The 10,274-nt window shown below is 44.8% G+C and overlaps 1 long non-coding RNA gene and 1 other non-coding gene across 2 annotated transcripts; one reads left to right on the forward strand and one right to left on the reverse strand.

The window, feature by feature from the left end:
* Window positions 1-46: 46 nt before the first annotated feature.
* On the forward strand, window positions 47-1,238 carry LOC144232852 (uncharacterized). The gene is made up of 2 exons (XR_013335546.1): window positions 47-220; window positions 855-1,238. It is a non-coding gene; the product is annotated as an uncharacterized LOC144232852 (long non-coding RNA).
* Window positions 973-1,061, reverse strand: TRNAY-GUA (transfer RNA tyrosine (anticodon GUA)). Its single transcript is given in 2 exon segments — window positions 973-1,008; window positions 1,025-1,061. It is a non-coding gene; the product is annotated as a tRNA-Tyr (tRNA).
* Window positions 1,239-10,274: the final 9,036 nt, after the last annotated feature.

Below are 10,274 nucleotides of genomic sequence, written 5' to 3' on the forward strand. Positions count from 1 at the left end.
TCCTCCCCCGCCCCCCCGCCTCGGGGCGGAAAGGGGCGCGGCCTGGGACGGCGACAAACCGTCCCGTCCGCTTTCCGGAAGGGGCCCCGGGCGAGTGCAGGCGTAATTTAGACCCGCCGTCTTCGCCGCGGGACAGGAGTTCCCATCCCGCTGGGCCAGGAGGAAAGGAACGCAGAGGACAGCAGCAGGGGACGCGGGTGTCCACAGGCTCCCTTCCTAGGTGACAGCTCGTGCCGGACAGGCCTCCCAGAATATTCCTGCAGGAACGCGGCGCCGCGCTCTCCGGTGGGGTGGGCGAAAGGTCTAACTAATAAACCAGACTCCGACTTCCTACACGCCGGTTCCATTAATGTTACGGAAGAGAACTTTAATATTGGCCCGCCGCTCCTCTTTTCAAGGAGGGAGAGGGCGGTAGGAGGAAAAGATTCGGTCCCGTATTTAATTCTTAGTCTTAAAAGCACCGAGCAACGGCGGATGAAGAGAAAGCACGCCCTGGCACTGCTCAGGAGGCCGGGGGTGGAAGGGGGGCGTCCGCGGAGACAGATGGTTCCCGTCGTGCAGGTGTGATGGCTGCGAGGACGCGTATGCTGTTTTCTCCACCTTGCATTTCAAATTGCCATTGATAAAGTGCTTAGGCACTTAACTTTCCGCATAGCAGAGAGCCCAGAAAGACCGGCGGGCGGCCAAAATAAAATGTAAAACCTGGATCAAGACGTCTTTCCAGTTGTCCCGGCTCCCCATGACCCTTTCCCAAACTCCATGAGAAGTCAGCCTTCCTGGGGACCCCCACTTACATGAGGAGGTTCTCGTGCATGTACCTGGGGTCGTTTATTATTTTTATTATTACTTTTCAGTCCTACGGGTTCATACGTGAGGACAAATGAGAGTGTGCCCAGCTGTGTTCAAGTTTTCTGACACGCGGTAAGGGACCAGGCGTGCGCTGTCAATGAGAGACTTTCAAAAAGAGTCAAGTCCTTCGAGCCGGATTCGAACCAGCGACCTAAGGATGACCACAGCCACGCATCTACAGTCCTCCGCTCTACCAACTGAGCTATCGAAGGCTTGGCGGTAGGGCTCGTTAGAATACCTTCATGTTTCTCCCGCTGGCTTTGTTCGGACTGTTTTTCAAATGTAAGTGAACGTGCAGGTTTTTTCTAGAGTGCTGGCAATGTTCTAAAACGGATGGGGTCGTGATCATAGAGGTGTATATTAAAAAGTTGATATCCGTGAAAACTTAAGTTTTGTGCTTTTTACTGCCTGTTTCAGGCCTTTAAAAAAGGAACCACCACCATCCATATTCCGTGTCCTGCTCCTTTAGGTAGAATACGGCAGGCCCGTCGCCCTTTTTCCCGCCGCAGCCCCGCTGTCCCAGCTGCTTACCGCCTCTCTGTTTAAGTGGCCGGTAGATGGTAACTTACCCTAAACACGGACAACTGGGTTGAAGAGGGTCTACTGTCCTGAAGCAGGGACCCTGCCAAGTTCACTTTGGAAACATTGCACTTCCCCATTTTGAAAGACAAGAAAAATAACGGACGGACGGAAATGTGCTAGACCCAAACCATGAGAGGCATCCTGTTTGAGTGTGTTAGTTTTAGGAACTAAGTGCCTCCTATTAGAGTGGAACAAGTAAATGAAATACACCCCTCCCCAGTTTTGAAAAGAGCCATGTAGACATTTATTTGTCGTGACGCTATCATGCATTGCTAATGAGCACCTATAGTGGGCTTGGCTTCCCAGCTGAACGTGGTTGGAGACAATAGGAAGTCACTTGGACAGACGTATCATTAGAAGAGATTTCTGGTAAATTTATCTATAAAAGATTATTTCTTAAAAAGTACCTCATAACTGTAGTCTCGAAAAAATAAGTTTTTTTCTTCAAAAGGCCCTACCCAATGATTTCGATGATAAATCTGCAACCCATAATTAATATTAAACGTATTCTGTTCCCTCTCATGAGATACTAAGAATATATGGTCTAGTACATTTCTCTTTTTTTCTTTTTTAGAAAAAAGACCATATATTCTTATTTTTTAAGAAAGAGAGAAAGTGCAGGGGCGCCTGGGTGGCTTAGTCGGTTAAGCATCCGACTTTCGCTCAGGTCATGATCTCGCGGTGCGTGGGTTCGAGCCCCGCGTCGGGCTCTGTGCTGACTGCCAGCTCAGAGCCTGGAGCCTGTTTCAGTCTGTGACTCCTTCTCTCTCTGACCCTCCCCTGTTCACGATCTCTCTCTCTCTCTCTCCTAGAAATAAATAAAACATTAAAAAAAGATTAAAAAAAAAAGAGAGAAAGTGTGGGGGAGGAGCAGAGAGAGTCCCAAGCAGGGACTGTCAGCGCAGACCCCGATCCTGGACTCCATCCCACCAACCGTGAGATCATGACCAGAGCCCAATGCCACCCAAGTGCCCCACATTTCTTTCCAATAATCTACCCTAATCTGGGGGAAAGGTGAGATACCTAAAGTAGAAAAGTAGAATCCGGCAGTTTCTGAGTCAGAAGTCAGACACATAGCACGCGTCCTAACAGAGCCTTGAACCAGTGGTGAAAGGAGCCAAGCTCTAGGATCTAAATTCATATTGTCTCTCAAATCCAAGCTTCTCCAATTTTCACAATTTTGCCATTTCACAACAGGGCCTGAGAAAAGGCTCTCTCTCTCTCTTTTTTTATCAGCTGCTGCTAGGTCAGGTGCAAGTGCTCACTTGAGAACTAAAAGCCTCGGTCTCAGTCACATGGTATTGCAGAGCTGATTTCAGTCTGAGACACTGGTGTGACTAATTCACTCCTAGATGGTTCTGGCTCAAACTTGCCTTCTTCTCCTAAAACTCAATATTCCAATGGAACACTCAGCAATAAAAAGAGGCAAACTACTGATAGATGTAACAACAGGGACAAATCCCCCCTGCAGTATCGTGCAGCCAGATGCAAAGGCTACATTTCTATGGGATTCTTACAAGCACAAAACTATGGAAATAGGAAACATCAGTAGTTACCAAGGTAGAATGTAGGAGGAAGAATTGACTGCAGGAGCATGGGTGGCGGCGGGGGGGGAGGTAGTGGAAGGGGCGCCTGGGTGGCTCAGTCGGTTAAGCGCCTGACTTCTGCTCAACTTCCACTCTGGTCAGGATCTTGAGGTTCTTGGGTTCAAGCCCCGTGTCAGGCTCTGAGCCTGGAGCCTGCTTCAGTTACTCTGTCCTTCTTGCTCTGTGCCCCTCCCTCACTGGTGCTCTGTCTCTCCGTGTCTCATAAATAAATGTTTAAAAAATGGAAAAAAAAAAGCATGAGGAAATTTGGGACGTGATGTAACTATCTTACGTCTTCCTTGGCGGTTGTGGTCATAAGACTGTATACATGTGTCAAAAACCTAAAGCAAGTGAATAAAGTGTAGGTTAGAACTTATTAAAAATCAGTATAATCTTATGATCGGCCTACAAAAACTAAGTCATTGTTTTATTTTTATTTTTTTAAGTCATTATTTTAGTAAATGCAGAATAAACATGACAAAATTAGGATGCATTCAGGGATTATATTTCTGCAAAGTAGTAACATAAGGGAATTTTGTCAACCTATAAAAGATATTTTGAAAACCTTACCACTAACATACTTAATAGTTGAAAGATTGAATGTTTTGGCACTAAGATCAGGTCTAGAGCAACGATGTCTGATCTTGACTTCCGTTCAATATTGTCCTGGACGTTCTAGTCAGTACAAGTGAAGAAAGAAAGAAAATCATAGATTTGAAAGGAAAAGGTAAAACTATCTCTATTTGCATCTGACATGATCATTATGACAGAAATGCTGAAGAAACTACTGTAAAACTACTGCAAATAGTAAGTTTAACAAAGCCGCAAGACACAAATGTAACAAACTGTAATTCTACTTATTAATAAGTATTCCTATTTATTAACATAAAAAGTTGGAACTTGAAATATAAAATACTATTTGGAAGAGTATAAAAAGTGTGAAATATGTAGAGATAAATTTAATAAAAAATACAATAAAAACAACTCATGGGAAGACCATTTCTATATCAGAAACATCAACATTTTTCAGATGCAAATTCTTCCCAGTTAATACATTTAATGCTGCCCCAACCAAAATCTCAATGAGCAACTTTGTTGAAATTGATCAAACTGATTCTAAAACTTATATAGACTGAAAAAGATACAAATTACGGAAAACACTTGTGAAGGAGAATAACAAAGTTGGAGGATTTAACACTACCTGGTTTCGAGGCTCACTGTAAAGCTATGCACAGTCCCGAAGCATATACCAATGTATATACATGGTCAGCTAATTCTGACGGAGGTGCTGAGATAATTCAATATGAAACAGACAGTCCTTAACAAATGGAGCTGGAAAAAGTGGATATTCACATTCCAATAAAGGAACTCAGACCCTACACAGCATAACGGACAAAACTCAAATGGAGGAAGAGCTAAATATAAGGACAAAAACTGTAAAACTTCTCGAAGAAACACTAGGAGAAAATCTTTGTAACTTGAAGCAAAAAAATTTTAGAGCACAGAAATCATAAGCTGTAAAGAAAAAGTGATAAATTGGACTTCATCAAAGTCTGAAAATAAAAATCTCAAAAGACACTTAAGAAAATTAAAAGGCAAGTCATCAATCGGGAAAAAATATATGCAAAACATTTAGATAAGTGTTTAGGTGTTTAGATAAGTGTTTAGGTGATATGCGATGAAGGACTTGTATCCAGAATATATAACACACTCATGCAACTCGACAATGAGTGATTTTTTGAATAGGCAAGTGATTTGGACAGATACTTCACAAAACAAAATGTACAGATGGCCAATAACCACATGATGCCGGTCCTCGACATTATCATTCACAAGGGAAATGCAAATCAGTATTATTCATGAGGGAAATGCAAATCAGAGCCTCAGTGAATGAGAGTTCTTATTGCCTCACAACCTCACCAGCATTTGGTGTTGTGTTTTGGATTTTGACCATGCTAATAGATGAGTAGTGATTTCTGGTTTTTAAATTCATAATTCCCTCATTACAATAATGTGGAGTATCTTTTATTTGCCACCTGTATATCTTCTTTGAGGAGTTATCTATTCAGATCTTTTGCCTCGTTTTTATTTTCTTTTTAATTTTTTTAATGTTTAATGTTTATTTATTTTTGAGAGAGTAAGGGGGGCAGAGAGAGAGGGAGACACAGAAGCCAAAGCAGGCTCCAGGCTCTGAGCTGTCAGCACAGAGCCCGATGTGGGTCTCAAACCCATGAGCTGGGAGATCATGACCTGAGTTGAAGCCAGACGCCTAACTGACTGAGTCACCCAGGCACCCCTGCCCCATTTTTAATCGAGTTGTTTATTGTTGAGTTTTGAAAGCTCTTTGTATATTTAGGATAGCAGGTCTTTATCAGATATGTCCTTTGGAAATATTTTCTCACAGCCTGTGACTTCTTATTCTTTTGACAGTGTCTTTTTGAAGAAGTTTTTAATTTTAATAAAGTCCATCTTGCCAATTATTATTTCTTTTTCATGAAGCATGCCTTCGGTGTTGCATCTAAAAGGTTATCGCCATGCCCAAAGTTAACCTACATTTTCTCCTATGTCATCTTCTAGAAATATTATAGCTTTGCATTTTACATTTAGGTCTGTGATAATTTTGAGTAACTGTTCTGGTTCACTTTTTTGCTTTTCAGTTCCACCACCGTTTGTTTAAAATGCTGCTGATTGATTTTTCTACATAGACAACAAGTTAATTCTATAGAGAAAGGATAGGCTTCCAATAATCATGTGGTAGAACCGGACATCTGTCTATAAAACAAATCTGTGACCCTACATCAATACTGTATAACATAATTAATTCAAATTTGATCAGGGACCTAAATGTAAAAGATAAAATTAAAACTTCTAGAAGAAAATCTTTGCGACCTTTATTTAGGTAAAAAGACCAAAGAACGCAAAAAATACAAGGTATAAAAGAAAAACAATGATTAATTGGACTTCATCGAAATGTTAAATGTTTGCTTTTCAAAAGATACTGCTAAGAAAATGAAAAGTCAAACCACAGACTGGGAGAATATTTGCAGAACAAGTGTCTAATACACAAGCCTTTTATCGAGTATAAAGCATTCTTAGAACTCGGTCAGGAGGCAAACGATTCAATTTGTTCAAAAAAGGGAAGGATCTCAGCAGACGCTTCACCAAAGCTGTGCAGACAACATATAACTACCTGGAAAGGTAGACATCATTAGCCATGAGGGAAATGCAAATTAAGCCCCAGGGGATGCCTCTACACACCCATTGAGGAGGCAGAAATCGAGTCCTGACCCCATGATTTCCACCCACCTCTTAGAATATCTGATAATGCCCCGCCCATCAGTGTGGGTGGGATGGGTGAATGTGCTGTGTGAGTGACAATTCTGAATGGCTAATATTTAAAAAGACTTAGCACTGTTCCAGGTGCTAAGATGGAGAGAAACAAACTCTCCAACTCTCGGTCCTAAGTCGACAGGGCCACATGGGGTAACAGTCGGTAGTCTCTTCGAAAGTTAATTACACTTACCATAGGACCCAGCAGTGCCATGCGCACAAGTTATTTACTGGAAATAAATGAAAACACAATGTCCACACAAAGACTTACTCCCGAAGTATTTATAGCCATGTAATAGTTTGTGAGGACCACCATGACAACATCCCGCAGACTGGGTGACTTCAACAGCAGAAAGTCACTTCCTCACAGCTCTGGAGGCTGAGGTCCAAGATCAAGATGTCAGCAGCGGTGATTTCTCTGAGGCCTCTGTTTGGCTTGCAGAAGGGTGTCTTCCTGTTTCCCTGTACACGGTAGTCGCTCTGTACTCACATGCCCTGGCGTCTCTCTCTGTGTCCTAATCTCCTCTTAGAAAGACACCAGCCAGGGGCACCTGGGGGGCTTAGCCGGTTAAACATCCCTGATCTCATGGTTTCTGGGTCCAAGCCCCGCGTCTGGCTCTGTGCTGACAGCTCAGAGACTGGAGCCCGCTTCGGATTCTGTGTCTCCGTCTCTCCCCGACCCTCCCCAACTCACAATCTATCTCTGTCTCAAAAATAAATATTTTAAAAAATGTTTAATAAAAAAAAAGACACCAGTCAGATTGGGTCAAGGCACACCCTACCAGCTTCATTTGAATGTAGTAATAACTTCTTTCAAGGCCTGTCTCCAAGGGGCTTNGATAATAATAAAACCAATAACAAATTTCATTAGCTGGTGAGTGAATAAACAAATTGTAGCACATCCCTACCATGGGCTACCGAATGAATGATGGATACACACCTGACAAGGGGGAATCTCAACGGCACTACTAAATAAAGGAAACGGGCTCACAGCCACACACTGCAGGAGTCTATTTCTAGACTTTTGCAAAAAGTACCACGACAGGAAGCAGATCAGTGCTTCTCAAGGCAGCAGCAAACTTTCTGGGGGGATGAAACGGTTCTATATCATGATGATTGTGGTAGTTATATGATTGAATATAATTTTCAAAACTCATCAAACCATAGACTTAAAAGACTTAAAAGGAATGAATTTTAGTGTGTGTGTGTGTGTGTAAGAGAGAGAGTGCACACGCAGGGAGAGAGGCAGGGGAAGAGAGAGAGAAAATCTTAAGCATGATCTGACGCCAGGGCTCGATCTCACACACCATGGGATCATGACCCCTGCCAAAATCAAGAGTCAGATGCTTAACCACCTGAGTCACCCAGGAGCCCCTGAATTTTACTGTGTAAAATTTCAAGAAAAGTGATTAAAAACAGAACCAAACTGGTTATCCATACAGAAACTTCAGCATGAACTTGATGTCTCTTGCTAAGCAGTCTGTCTTTGCTGGACACACGGCCTCATCACAGGTTCCCAGTGTGCTCTGGTTACTTGTTCTTTTACCCATAGAACTTACTATTTGTAGCTTATTATACAATTACACAAATTTGTTTTTACTGTATTTTTAAATTCCCAGTGCTTTCAAGCTGACGTTTTTGCATTATATACAACAGTTTTAGTTGTCCTAGATGTCACATTTGGACATACCTAGTTACATTTATGTAAAGCAGCGTAGAAACGAATGCAAGTCCTTCCCCAGTGAGGGAACCACCACGCATCACTCAGAGGTGCTAGACTTTCAGCAAACTGGTGTGTCATGGACGTTTCTGTGTCTCCCTCAAGGAGAAGCCAAGCGTACTTGGCTATTAGGAAGGAGGGTGGGCAGGTAATTCGTGGCCGTATGGTGAACTGTAATGGACATTATTGCTTTTCAAAACCCTCCTGACATAGTCTTCTAGCATACCTAAGATTATAGTTCCTTAGGCCTTTAGAAACAGATGCGGCCCGGGGCACCTGGGTGGCTCAGTCAGTTAGGCATCCAACTGCAGTGCAGGTCAGGATCTCACAGTTTGTGAGTTCAAGCCCTGTATCGGGCTCTGTGCTGACAGCTTGGAGCTCGTTTTGGATTCTGTGTCTCCCTCTCTCCCTGCCCCTCCCCCATTCATGCTGTCTCTCTCTCTCTCTCAAAAATAAATATTTAAAAAAAGAAGAAGAAGAAATACATGTGGCCATGTGACACAAATGTTTTGGCAAATGAAATGTCCCTTCTGGAAGTGTGAGAGCCAGTGTGCAATCCACCACACCCCTCTTGGCCCTTAACCCTGACAAAATAATGTACCATCTGAGTTGTAGGGGATCCACGAGTTAGGGTCCCTGAAGGGAACAGAGCCCACCAGCCAAACCACGGAAGATTTATATGACACAGAAGAGTTTCTGGTGGCGAGCCACCGTGATTTGCAGAGGGGGGCATGCTTGTTACTGCAGTGCAACCTACCCTGTTCAGGTGGACACATACAGGAAATTGTAAAGTCTGACTCCGCAAAGAAGGTTCATTCTCCTCCTAGGAAAATACTCAACAAAAACGTGTGAGCTTCTACACCAAGAGATATGGTAAGTGTTCGAAGATATTTGTTTGTTTGTTTACAGTTGTCCATATGACGTCACTGAGAAGTTCAGTGACGTTTGCCAAGAGTCTACCCGCCAGCCTGGTGTCATTTTGTACCGACTGTAACAGCTCAGGGTGTTTTCAGTCACTGCGACAAATGGAGTCCAGGAAAGTGTTCTGAAACAGCCGCTCATAGGCTCGGTCTCTTTGTGGAATTCCTAAATGTGTTGAGCTAAAGTAGAACAAATTTATCAGAGTGAATACACATCTTGAATGGGACTTGAAAAGGCTGTGACGATTCTTCAAGACTGAAAACTGCAGTAGTTGGGACTCCAGCAAAAAGGATGTAATACGTTCTTAGACACGCGGCATCTCACCTGCTCTGTCACGCCTCACCTGCGCCCCAGGATTGCCCGTGCTCCCCTTTCCTCTCTTGCAGCAGCATTCCAGAATTCAGACTGCTTTCTCCCTGGAAGCTTCTGCCAGCCATTTGGTGGCTGGGAACAGGCTTCCCCACAGACAGACTGAAAATGATAGCCTGACTTTTCAAATCCCAACCCTCCTAATTCCTTCCTGCTCCGGAAAATTTCCACTCAACCTAATTTTAAACGTTGAGTTTACACCAAACTACTGGTAAACAGGCAGAGCATGATACTCGACGAGAAGTTACACGACTGTCTCACACAGGCGTGCGGTGTCTGAGTTCCCCGCCCAAAGCTGGGGATCGTCTCGTCTCCACCCGCCGGCAGGGAGCAGGTGGGGTCTCCACAGGCCCCGCTCTCGAGTTCCGCAGTAGCCGCCGCGGGCTGAGAGCAGCGCAGGTGTCTTGGTCAGAGCGAACCCGCGTGTACACGTCGGCGGACCTCCTCGCTTGTGTGCCCGCGTCCCAGCGCGGGGACGTCCCCAGGGTGCGGGCGGCCTCTCAGCCGCGCACTCGGTTCATTTGAAAGGTGACAGCTCGGTGTCGATCGTCCCCACTCGTGGTGTGTTTGCAGAGGGGACGGGGGAGGGGCTGGTTCCGTCCCGCTTCCATCCTTCACACCCACCCCTTCGGAACACAGGAACGGGAGAAATGAGGACACACCCGGGGTTTGGGCAGAAAGGTCAGGGTGCGCGCACGGTGCGGATCCGGGGTTAGACGCTGCCACGGCGGTGGCCGTGCCTGGGCAGCAGGTACAATGGGGTTCATTATACCGTGTCCTGGGTGTGTCTGAAATCTCTCGGACAGAGGCTCCTACAGAAACCACCGGGTAACAGGGCCCCCGGCGCGGGCGCGGACCCCAACGTCCAGCGGCCGCCCTCGGAGACACTCGAGCGCCCTCCCCGCTGCGCTGCTCCG

The sequence above is a fragment of the Crocuta crocuta genome, unplaced genomic scaffold (genome assembly GCF_008692635.1).
Source record: "Crocuta crocuta isolate KB4526 unplaced genomic scaffold, BGI_CrCroc_1.0 scaffold811, whole genome shotgun sequence".
NCBI lineage: Eukaryota > Metazoa > Chordata > Mammalia > Carnivora > Hyaenidae > Crocuta > Crocuta crocuta.